This window comes from Scylla paramamosain, unplaced genomic scaffold (assembly GCF_035594125.1).
Source record: "Scylla paramamosain isolate STU-SP2022 unplaced genomic scaffold, ASM3559412v1 Contig15, whole genome shotgun sequence".
Taxonomy (NCBI): domain Eukaryota; kingdom Metazoa; phylum Arthropoda; class Malacostraca; order Decapoda; family Portunidae; genus Scylla; species Scylla paramamosain.
In genome coordinates this window covers 1,152,501-1,165,000 of record NW_026973680.1, presented here as the reverse complement: position 1 = coordinate 1,165,000, position 12,500 = coordinate 1,152,501, and the positions used below count along the sequence as shown (strand labels likewise).

Below are 12,500 nucleotides of genomic sequence, written 5' to 3'. Positions count from 1 at the left end.
CTTCTTCCTTCCTCCCTCCCTCCTTCCCTTCCCCTCCCACGTCCCTCCCGCTTGCCTCCCTCCATCACGTTGCAGACCTTCAATCACTCAGAGTTAATCCATCACATCTACTCTCCTGCTTCTTCTCTTTTTCCCTCCTCCCCGTTCTCTCCTTCCATGTTTCCATTCATCCACCAAGCCACTCACGCCTCTATTCCTCCTTTCCTTGCTTCTCTCTTCCTCCTTGTAGTTCTGTAGAATGTGGTCTACAGAGCTACAAGCATGCATCGCTCATTTACGAATAAAAATGATAAACAAAACTACTTATTCCATTGCTGAGGAAGAATGAAAACTGCAAGACAAATTTTCCCATAAAGGAGAGAAAAAGGTGTGAAGAAAATATGATAAAAAGAAAAAAAAGAGCTGAAATATTGCATGACTTATGTACGAATATGAAAATATGAAAATGCCTAATCTTTCAGTAAGAAGAAAAAAGTCTATGATCTAACTTCGAATAAAGGAAGGAAACTCATCAAATCTGTTTATTTGTCGAGTGTGGAACAAGGAAAAAGGATGGCGAGCCCTGCTGGGATCACGAAAGGCCCTTGATGTGCCGGGGACGTGAAGGACGCCCCCCACACGCAGGAAAGGAACACAAGAACCCCGGGAAACCTTTATGGAAATTTGTGGAAAATTTTGGAGCCAGTCTGGAACAAATAAAAAGTTATAGGGACTCACTAAGAGGGAGAGAGGAAACGAACAGAAGGTGTTAGGAAGTCTGTGGAAAGTTAGTGCGGGGATCCAGTGTAGAATAAAAATATCTATGAGGATTTTGGGCGTAGGCCCAGTCAGGGGGTATTTGGGGGAGAGTGTAGGGGAAATATATCAAAGTGTAATCAGCATTGGGGAAAAGTTTAAGAGGAGTTAGGGAAAGTTCAAGGGAAATCACGGAGATTATGGGTCTTAGGGGAAGGTATTTAGTGGGGAGAGGAATTGTGAGGCTCAAGAAGGATGGGGAAGAGTACCACAGAGAGGAGGAGGCTGGAGGAGGCAAGACAAGAGAGAGAGAGGAAAACGGTAGAATGATTGGGTGGAACGTCGAGAGGAGAGAGAGTGGGAAAAAAAAAAAGTGGGCTGAAAAGAAAAAAAAAAGAAAAAAGTTCAAAGGCGAATGATAAACGAAAATATGGAATAATGTAAAAGAAAACAAATGAACATGAAAAAAAAAAAAAAATGAAGGGACGATGAAAAAAATAGGACAAAACCTGGAGAAGAAAGGAAAGAGAAGACGGGAAGAAGATGGAAGAGGTTGAAGTAATGATAACGTAGATAAATGGGGAAGATACAAAAGAAACCAACGAATAGAGATGCAAAACATGGCAAAAGGACTAAAAAATATGGTAAAAAAACAAAATGAAGGAACGGAGCCGAGATTCAGAACAAGAGAAGGGAGATGGAAAAGGAAGAGAAGGAAGAGGAGGAAGAAGGAGATTGGAACATTGAGGAGACGGAGGGAGGGAGGGAAGGAGGGGGAATGAGGCCTGCAGAATATGGGGTTGAAATCTCCTAAACAAGGCATTAGTTGGGCCGCAGACTCTCCTCCCAAGGGACCTGCCAGAAGTAATAATTTTCAGTAGGAAGGAAGAAAAAGAAAGAAGGATGGCGCAATGGGAAGAAAGATATATATAGACAGATAGGAAGGACGGGAACCTACACAGGACAGGAAGGAGAGGAAAAACAAAGGATAAGAAAGAAGAAAGATAGGTAGAGAAGAAGAAAAGAAGAGAGAGAGAGAGAGAGAGAGAGAGAGAGAGAGAGAGAGAGAGAGAGAGAGAGAGAGAGAGAGAGAGAGAGAGAGAGAGAGAGAGAGAGAGAGAGAGAGAGAGAGAGATTCTTGCATTTCAATCACTTCCTTTAAATGAACAATGAGAACGAAGAAAACTCTAAATGCATCAAAAGACAGCTGAAAAATGCACAACACTTAATGAAACAAGAAATTGTAAAAAAAAATGTATGCAAATAAACAGGAAAAGACCACACACACACACACACACACACACACACACACACACACACACACACACATTACAAATTTCTACAAATCCTATACAAACTAATAATTAATTCCCAGAAGAATTCGCAAAGAACATTAAACAAGAGAAGTGGAATTTGACATAAAACAGTGTGTGTGTGTGTGTGTGTGTGTGTGTGTGTGTGTGTGTGTGTGTGTGTGTGTGTGTGTGTGTGTGTGTGTGTGTGTGTGTGTGTGTCAGGCCCAAAGAATTTAAGCCCGCGTACAGGATGAAAACACTACTTTAGAGAGGTGGGAAAGACTGGTTGAGAAGAAAGATGATCTGCAACTCTGGAGGGCTATAAATTGGAAGGGAGAAGTTGGTGGTGAAAATAATTCAAATGTGTGCCCATCTAATGATGATTTTAAAGATTATTTTGAAACTAACTTTAACCCTCCCGACAATGTGAAACTTACTGAATGTGACTTTTCCACCGATGTGTCTATACCCCTGTTAGATGACCCTATTGACCCATTAGAAATACAACAACAAGTGAAGCAATTGAAACCAGACCAAGCTTCAGGTCCTGATGGTGTATCACCCTGTATTGTTAGATTATTGCCAGTACAATGATTGTGTATATGTGTGTTTTGTTTAATAATATATTGTACTGTGGTAGTTACCCATTAGCTTGGACAAGGGCAAAGATAGTTCCAATTTTTAAGAAGGATGACAGGAGAGATGCAAGAAACTATAGGGGGAATAAGTATAATAAACAGTATTGCCAAGGTGTACGACATGGTGTTGTGTGCGAGACTGAGACAGTGGTTTAGACCTTTCAGGGAGCAAGCTGGTGCTCAGGAGAAGAGAGGGTGTGTGGAGAACACAGTGGCTCTCAGGTTGTTATGTGACATGGCTAGGAGGAGGAAATTAACTCTATTTGTAACATTCATTGACTTTTCCCAGGCCTATGACAGAGTACCTAGACATAAATCATTTTATATGTTACAAAGATTAGGATGTGGCTGAGCTATGTTATGTGCACTTATTGCTATGTATACTGTGACAGAAAGCTTGGTCGGAACAGCGGTGGTCTTAATAACTCTAGGTGTGAGGCAAGGATCACCCACCTCATGTTTACTTTTTATCATCTTGGTTAATGACCTTATAAGATTAATTAAAGAAGGGTGTGGACATGATGGATTTTTACAATGGCTACATATACTTGTACTAATGGACGATACGGTGCTATTATCGACAAAGAGGGCAAATATGATGAGAAAGGCATCTTTGTTACAAGATTATTGTACAGAATATGGCATGAAAGTTAACCAATCCAAGACAAAGTTTTTTTGTGATAAGCGGCAGTGAGAGGGATCGTGAACCTTTGGTGGTGGGCGACTTGGTGGTGGAACATTGTGACACATGTGTGTATTTAGGGTCACCGTTTACCAGCGATGGTTCAACCACCTCTGCCGTCAAAGTCCATGCTAATAATAAGATGTCACATGTGTTAAAGTTTGTGTCTTATGTCACGAAAAATAATGATATTCCGTTTGTGATAAAGAAGCGTGCATTTGATGCAGCTCTCATGTCATCACTAATTTATGGTTGTGAATCTTGGATAGGAGCTGATCTGAAAACGATGGTGAAGTTGTACAATTGGTGTCTAAAAAGATCATTAGGAGTGAGAAAACTAACATGTAATGACATTTGCTACGTGGAGTCAGGGTATCCACCTTTCAAGGACTTAATCAGGCACAGACAACACAAATTTTTATATAGTATGTGGCATGAGAGGTCAGGATATGATGATGATCCATTAGCCTTCACAATTAGGATAACAGTGAACTCTAACACTCCAACCAGCCGGACCGTCAGAGAGATGATCAACACGAATGTACCGGACCTGAGCTTGGTAATGAAGAAATTAAAAGATGACATGGTAAACAGTAACTCCTCAAGACGCACAACATATAAGGATATTAACCCATCTTTATTGGTACACCGTATATATACAGTGAAGCATGCAGTAAATGATATTCATAGAGTATCATTCACACAATTTCGAGTAAGTGGACATAGTTTAGCGTGTGAGACTGGCAGGTGGAATAAAAAAAAAAAACAGAGGTCGACTGGAGGTGAATGAGAGGCTGTGTGTGTGTGTGTGGAGGGTTACAAACAGAGAGACATGTAGTGCAGGATTGTCAGTTAACACAGCAACTTAGAGATCAATACCAGTTCTCCACTTTAGAGCAATTGTTTGGGGATCAGTTTACGTCAGAGATTATGTGTAAGATTGTTCATAACATTTTGACCATATATTAAAGAAGTAATAAATTATACTTGTATTTAATATGTTTCGCACGATTGTGGGATTAGTGAGGATTTGATAATTATAGTAGTGCGTAGATGTCATGAATATGATTGTTTATATATATTCTATAAACAAGGGTCCTATGAATAGATATTTCTCCAGTGTTTATGTTTAGCTCCTTTATTTTGTAATAATAGACTTCTAGTAACTAACAGATGATGGACTACAAGTAGGAAGTGATAATAATTTAATATTATCTTGTAGATTATGTAATACCATTATGTACAATCCATTGGTATTATCTGTTTGCTGTGCTCAATAAAATATCTATCTAATATCAATCTATCTATCTGTGTGTGTGTTTTGGCTTGCCTGCCAGTGTGTGTGTGTGTGTGTGTGTGTGTGTGTGTGTGTGTGTGTGTGTGTGTGTGTGTGTGTGTGTGTGTGTGTGTTTGTAAATATTTAAATAGGTACATGAGCACTATTACAATGACATCAGTGTAAGACCAGCAGAGGAGCGCCGCTGTCTTTCCGTAGAGAGCAGTGAACACGTTGCCGCCACGCCGAGTCCCGCCAGTACAAATCTAATAAGACTTTGCGGGGTTTTATATCTAATGACGGAGGACACAGCTTTATGAGAAATCATTACTAAAAATATGATTAAATCTTCTATACAATACGATTCCTATCTTATTTTTGCAAGAGACACGATGTAATACCTCCAGTAACAATGCTGATGCTGTACAGGACACGATGTAATACCTCCAGTAACAATGCTGATGCTGTACAGGACACGATGTAATACCTCCAGTAACAATGCTGATGCTGTACAGGACACGATGTAATACCTCCAGTAACAATGCTGATGCTGTACAGGACACGATGTAATACCTCCAGTAACAATGCTGATGCTGTACAGGACACGATGTAATACCTCCAGTAACAATGCTGATGCTGTACAGAACTGAAAAAAACAGAACAATTTCTCACAACTACTCAGGCAGTGAAACAGGAAGCAGTAAAACAAAGAGGGCGCAGACCAATTTTAAGACTAAAAAGAAAACCTTTCCAGTCGAGACACAAACACACCTACACACTTTCATCACAACGCAACACCTTTCAACGAGAAAAAAAAAAAAATAAGTGAAATAAAATACAATACGCGGCGAGGCGAGGCACGAAGGGATAAACAACACACAAACATGAATTCCATTCACGCAACCAACTTGTACCAATGACTAACAACAAGTGGCAGTGCCGCAGGCGGCGGCGGCGGCGGCAGCAGCGGCAGCAGCAGCGGCAGCGGCAGCAGCAGCAGCGGCAGCAGCAGCGGCAGCAGCAGCAGCGGCAGCAGCAGCGGCAGCAGCAGTGGCGGCGGCAGCAGCGGCAGCAGCAGTGGCGGCGGCAGCAGCAGCAGCAGCAGCTGCAGAAAACGAGGAAGGATGAACGGAAGGCGCAGAAGACGATGAAAAAAAAAAAAAAAGAAGGAAAAAGGGAAGGAAGGGCGAAACATTGAGACGACGAGGAGGAGGAGGAGGAGGAGGAGGAGGAGGAGGAGGAGGAGGAGGGAAACTGTGAAAGGAAGAAAGCAAAGTTAGAGAGAATGTCTAAGTTTATTGCAGAGAGAGAGAGAGAGAGAGAGAGAGAGAGAGAGAGAGAGAGAGAGAGAGAGAGAGAGAGAGAGAGAGAGAGAGAGAGAGAGAGAAGTACCACACACAACAATGAACACCACTGATATATATAAAAAAAAAATAAAGGAAAATAAAATAATACAAAAAGACAGGGCAACAATACGAAATAAGAAAATAAGTCAAAGCTGGAGCACTCGCATTTCTTTTTCTTCCTCATTTATGTGGAGGGGAAGGAAGGAGAGGAGGCACAAAAAGAGAGGAGAAACTGGTGACCATTTTCATTGCAGCAAGTCACCACTTTTTGTAACATCTAGCGTGACAAATCTAAAAGAGGAAAAAAGTAGAAAAGACGGAGAATAAGAAAGTAAGGAAGCGGAAAGCACTTCTCAGAGAAAACTACACTGCCGAATTATCTAACACGATGAGAAAAAGAAAAATGAGATGACCACAGTGAAGAAGGAACGGAAGGGAAGAATAAAAACGAAGAATGGAGGTGATGTGAATGTGAGAAAAGCTCAGGGGAAATATTAAAATGGCGACACTCTGGACCAAACCAATCTTGGGGACACCACCAACATGAGCTACATCGTCAAGGTGTGAGAGGCCTGCACCACTTAATGTTCCTGCCACACGCACGCTTTGCTCTTTGTTTTCACCCACGTGCTACTTTTGCTTCAAGGTCACGTTCAGGAATCGAGTCGGGTCTAAAAATATACAAGGCTTAACTTTCTAAGCTACATGAGTAACCCTAATGTAGCGCACTTGATACTAGGATTGCGAGAAATAATGATGGATAATCTCTGTAAACCAACACATCCTACCAGCAGCAGCAGCAGCAGCAGCAGCTATAATAGTAGTAGTAGTAGTAGTAGTAGTAGCAGTAGCACATGAATCAGTAACTGCAATAAAAATCAACACCACTCAAAAGAAAAAGAAGCAATGTTAAGTGAATGAGTGGCGTGTCCACTTGCTGACTGCATTCTGAGAACTCTTGTACCACGGGAGGAAAAGGAAGCAACACATATAGATTGCTTTCCTTTTAGCTCCCACACGACCTTGCTTTCATCCTGCAGTAATTACATTCACAGCATGTCAATATAGCTGTCACTGATTTAAAGACCATGAATACACTTAGAAATGATGAACAAAAAATTTGTTATAATAGTAATAATAATAATAGTAACAACAATAATAATAATAATAATATTGGAAATGATGAACAACAAATTTGTTATAATAGTAATAATAATAATACAAAAAATTTGTTATAATAATAATAGAAGAATGAACAAAAAATTTGTTATAATAGTGAAGAAGAAGAAGAAGAAGAAGAAGAAGAAGAAGAAGAAGAAGAAGAAGAAGAAGAAGAAGAAGAAGAAGAAGAAGAAGAAGAAGAAGAAGAAGAAGAAGAAGAAGAAGAAGAAGAAGAAGAAGAAGAAGAAGAAGAAGAAGAAGAAGAAGAAGAAGAAGAAGAAGAAGAAGAAGAAGAAGAAGAAGAAGAAGAAGAAGAAGAAGAAGAAGAAGAAGAAGAAGAAGAAGAAGAAGAAGAAGAAGAAGAAGAAGAAGAAGAAGAAGAAGAAGAAGAAGAAGAAGAAGAAGAAGAAGAAGAAGAAGAAGAAGAGTAAACAAACCACACACACACACACACACACACATACACACACACACACACACACACACAGAATGACCTGACGGCTACGCATTGCGGCAGATAGATCACCTAAGGAGGGCAGAAAAGGGTGGAAGAGGTCAGGTCACGCCTTCACACATTTAGGTCAGAATCGGATGCCATCGCCTTGCAGACAGACTTAGATAGAATGAATGAATGGACGGATAGATGGCAAATGCAATTCAATATAAATAAATGCAAAGTGCTTAGCGTAGGTAGAGGAAACCCACACAATAGGTACACATTAGACAACCAAACTCTGGTAGGTACAGGGTACCAGAAGGATTTAGGAGTTATAGTTAGCTCTGAACTCCGTCTAGGGAAACAATGCATAGAAGCCAGAAACAAGGCAAATAGGGTACTAGGATTCATTTTTAGGAGTGTTAAAAGTAGAAGGCCGGAAGTAATATTAAAGTTATACTTGGCGCTGGTCAGACCTCATCTAGACTACGCTGTGCAGTTCTGGTCCCCACATTACAGGAAAGATATAGGTCTATTAGAATCAGTACAGAGGAGAATGACTAAAAGGATACAGGGGATGAGGAGTATTCCTTACGAGGCGAGGTTGAAGCTGTTAAATTTACATTCTTTAGAGAGACGTAGGTTAAGAGGGGACCTGATAGAAGTCTTTAAGTGGTATAAGGGTTATAACAAGGGAGATGTAAGCAAAATTCTTAGGATCAGCAACCAGGGTAGAACAAGAAATAACGGGTTCAAGCTTGAAAAATTTAGGTTTAGGAAGGAGATAGGAAAAAATTGGTTCTCAAATAGAGTGGTAGATGAATGGAACGGACTCAGTAATCATGTAGTTAGTGCTAGGACACTAGAGAGCTTTAAGAGAAGATTAGACAAGTTTATGGATGGGGATAGCAGATGGAAATAGGTAGGTGTGTTTCATACAGGGACTGCCACGTGTAAGCCTGGTCGCTTCTTGCAGCTTCCCTTATTTCTTATGTTCTTATGTATATATATATATATATATATATATATATATATATATATATATATATATATATATATATATATATATATATATATATATATATATATATATATATATATATATATATATATACAGTATACCTATCTATCCACCCATCTATATTTTAATCTTTATCTCTGTTTACCTATCTATGTCTAACTATCTTCTACCTATCAATCAATTTTCTGTCTATCTCTCTATCTTTCCTTGAAAATCAAAACAATAGATGAACAAATTAATAAATAAACAATAAAATAAACAAAAAAAACAAAATTAAATAAAAAAAAAATAGATAATCATATATCACGCGACAAATTTAATTTTTCCTGTCAGTTGTCAGCTTTAGTTCCTGCTGCCAGCTTGTCTCGGTCACTGGTGGCGCTTGTCTGTCTGACTCTACTACAGTGTCACACTTTTCACATTACCTGATGTGCACCTCCTTCCCATAAACGTGTTGCCAGTTTGATCTCATTTCCATACTAATATGTAGCTTCAGTGAAAGAATATTTACTAATACTTTTTTTTTTCTATTCATTCGTTTATTTACTCATTTGTTAATTTATTTACCACTCTTTAAACCTTTCAAAATACGCACGGTCATGATAAAGAGTCCGATCTGAACTCTTTCACTGCTGGACAAATATTTCCATATATATATACCTACGACTTGTTAGGGACTTACTTATGGGCGAGTCTCTTAAATGATTCCGTGGCTTAGAAAACGTAAAATTAACCCACAATTTTTTTTTCATTCAATGTTTGGAAAGTTGACAAAGGAAAACCATAGAAGTGAAAGGGTTAAGCTTAAAATTCACTCCTTCAATACTTACGTATTTTTGGGTATAGAGTATTTATGCATGAGGGCAGCCTCAGGACACGAGCGTTCGTTAGCTTGCGGTGTGAAGAAAGTGACCTCATTTCTTGTCAACACGAAGTCATGCATCATAATCCAGAATGCATATACATGTACGTATCCTTCCCTTGTTTCTCGAGTCCTTCTTGCATGCCCTTTAAGGCATCGCGGTGGAGGTGCAGGTGAAGTAGTAGTGATAGAGTGGTGTGGTGGGGGTGGTGGTGGTGACGTAGTGGTAGTGAGATTGTGTGGTGTGGTATGGAGTGGTGGTGGTGGTGGTGGAGTGGTGGAAGTGGTGTGGGCAAGGGGATCTCCACACTGAGGCAGGCCACTCTTCGCTCGACACAGCTTCAGGTGTTTCAGAGCAAGACGTAAGTGCACTCAGCAAGCCACCGCCTTATCGCCTCTGTGCACTTCTTCACCTCTTGATCTCGCAAAAATACTGACGCCACCTTTGTGTTGGCTGCAGAGCGCCAGACAGAATACACCCAGAGCCACGTGGCGTAATTCTTGTCTGAGAGTTTATCATATTGCGGTTTTCTTTTTTTAATTTCATAATGCGAGGAACAAAGCAGAAAAAACAAAAAAAACAAACGTAAATTATCATCCTGTCATACTCGGTGCCTCAAATTCACTGAAAGGTTCCTGCTACAATATATACAAGCATTCAATAGACATGTTTTTTCTTTGTTCTTTATTTGTGTTCCTCTGCGAGATCATGAGGGTCACGAGGCTTGTAGTGTGTATATACGTATGTGTACAGATAAAGACTTCCTTCCCCTGTGTGGGTAAAGAGTAATTTTCATCGCGTATTAAGTAAACACGGCAAAAATGAGTATTCCCTTTCCTTGCACGCGTGGAGGTAAGTAATCACAACGTGGGGTGTGAGGCGGCGGTCACTGCCGCTGAGTAACGGGATCTGAACGTTCCCTCCCTCACGCTCTGAGTTCACCGGCAAGCCTCCTTTAAATTTTAATGATGATATAAGAAAAATGTTTAACAAAGAACACAACGATTTTTCTTTAGCAGAAACATTTCTCGAGCAATTATTCGGTGTTCAAATAGGACGCATTAAAGGGGAAAATGCCTTAAGGTGTAACTTCAGGAGTACATTTGCACACTAAACTAGCTTACATTTAGGGAATGTGCTACATTCAAGTCAGACTACACACACACACACACACACACAGTTGGTAGCGCAGTGATTCACGCCTGATTCATACTCGGGAGGACTCAGGTTCGAATTCCGGGTAAGGTCAGAAGTCTTTGGGTGGACTTCTTTGCAGTGTAGCCACTGCTCACCTGGCAGTGATTAGGTACCTGGTGTAAATCGGAATTAGTGACCCGCAGCTAGGTAGGATAAACAAACTCTGAATAGTAAAATACACAGGGGTGACCTGACTATCCTGGGGCTAGTCTACCAGGCTGACCGGCGCCATCTGGCACCCAAAGTATCAACTTGTAACATACTTCCTTAAGGTTAAATGTGTATGTATATTACTGTATAAGTACGCAATATGTGGACTTTCAGCTATAAGGCTGCAAGATTAATAAACCGGATATTATTATCATCGATTATAATTATCATTATTATTTATAATTATTACTATTATTACACACACACACTTCCGAACTCATGCCATGTTTCTCCTTATTTAAAGACCATAAGAACATGAGGAAAGCTGCAAGAAGCTAGTAGACCTATACGTGACACCCTCTGCAAGACAACAAGAAAAAAACAAAAACATACCATCTACAGCCAGTTTGTAGCCACTTATTCTTATCAACTATACAATGGATTTCAAATACTTACTCTCAATGCTGACGATACGAAATTTCTGTGCCAAAAGTCCTTCACAGGCACCAGCGCGCCCTGCATCACTCCGCCTCACGCACCACCCCAGCAAAGACTGGCCAGGGTCACCATTCACCACTGCCACGCACCATTTCTCATCCTCGCTGGTCTGTTGCTGGTACATGCCACCAATATATTATTTTCTTCGATCAACAACTTAAATTTCTATGATTTAGGAGCATCTTCTTGTAGCTATCTCATCATATGATTACTTAGTGCAGCGCAAGGTGGCTTTAGTACCAGGTGGATATCACATAAACCATCTTTATCTAGTTGGTGAAACTTATCGTGATGGCAAACCTTACTGAATGCGCACATGCCTCGTCAGACTTAGTAATCTAGTTTAGTCACTGCTATCCGTTTTCAACATAAACACATCCAGGCTTATAAACAACTGGTGCCCATAGTCTACTGTTGCAGAACAGAGAATATCATAGTCAGGTCCTAATTTCTAGTCCATCTTGATCAACCAGGAGAGAAGGGAGGAAGGGATGAGGGTGGGTGGTCATTTCAGGGTTAACAAAGCGTCAGTAGCTCCAACTAGCTCGTTGTGCGGTCTCCAATCCTCAAAAATATTCGCTTCACATCTTGTTTCCTTCGCACAACTTTTCATTATTTTAAGGCAAGAATTCAAATATGTTAAAACTAGTGGTGTATCTGCAAATTATACACAGGCATCTGTAAAACAAGGGTGAAATTATCATTATCGTACGTTACTGTAACGAGACAGATATGAAGCACTTAACATAAAAGAAAACGATTCTTGTGTGTGTGTGTGTGTGTGTGTGTGAGAGAGAGAGAGAGAGGATTATCCACCCTCGTTGCATGTTAGCAATGAAATACTCATTTGTAACATGTCATATATACTTCATATTTGTCAAGATATTGTAACATTGTAAACAGTAAAGGTTTAGCAGAAAATGAATTGATCCGATATTAAAATTGTGGCATGAATTTAACTGACTCTTACAATATTCCCTCCACTCTCCACAGTGTCCACACACACACATACACACACACACACACACACACACACACAAAGTTGAGGATTACAGACTTAATTTACTTCAAAACAGCATACTGACCAATACTGATCTAAAATCCAAGCAAAGTAAAATATCCCGGACAGAGCCTCTTCACAAGGGAATGTAAAAAAAAAATAAAAAAAAAAATCTGAAGAGAGAGGCTGCCGAAGGTTTAGT

At 40.0% G+C, this 12,500-nt stretch overlaps 1 long non-coding RNA gene across 1 annotated transcript in view; it reads right to left on the bottom strand.

Moving 5' to 3' along the window:
• The window catches only part of LOC135097237 (uncharacterized), a 38,555-nt gene extending 27,209 nt beyond the window's left edge, over window positions 1-11,346 (bottom strand). The window contains exon 1 of the long non-coding RNA XR_010265492.1: window positions 11,257-11,346. This is a non-coding gene — a long non-coding RNA (uncharacterized LOC135097237). The remainder of the gene's footprint in view (window positions 1-11,256) is intronic.
• Between the last annotated feature and the right edge of the window lie 1,154 nt (window positions 11,347-12,500).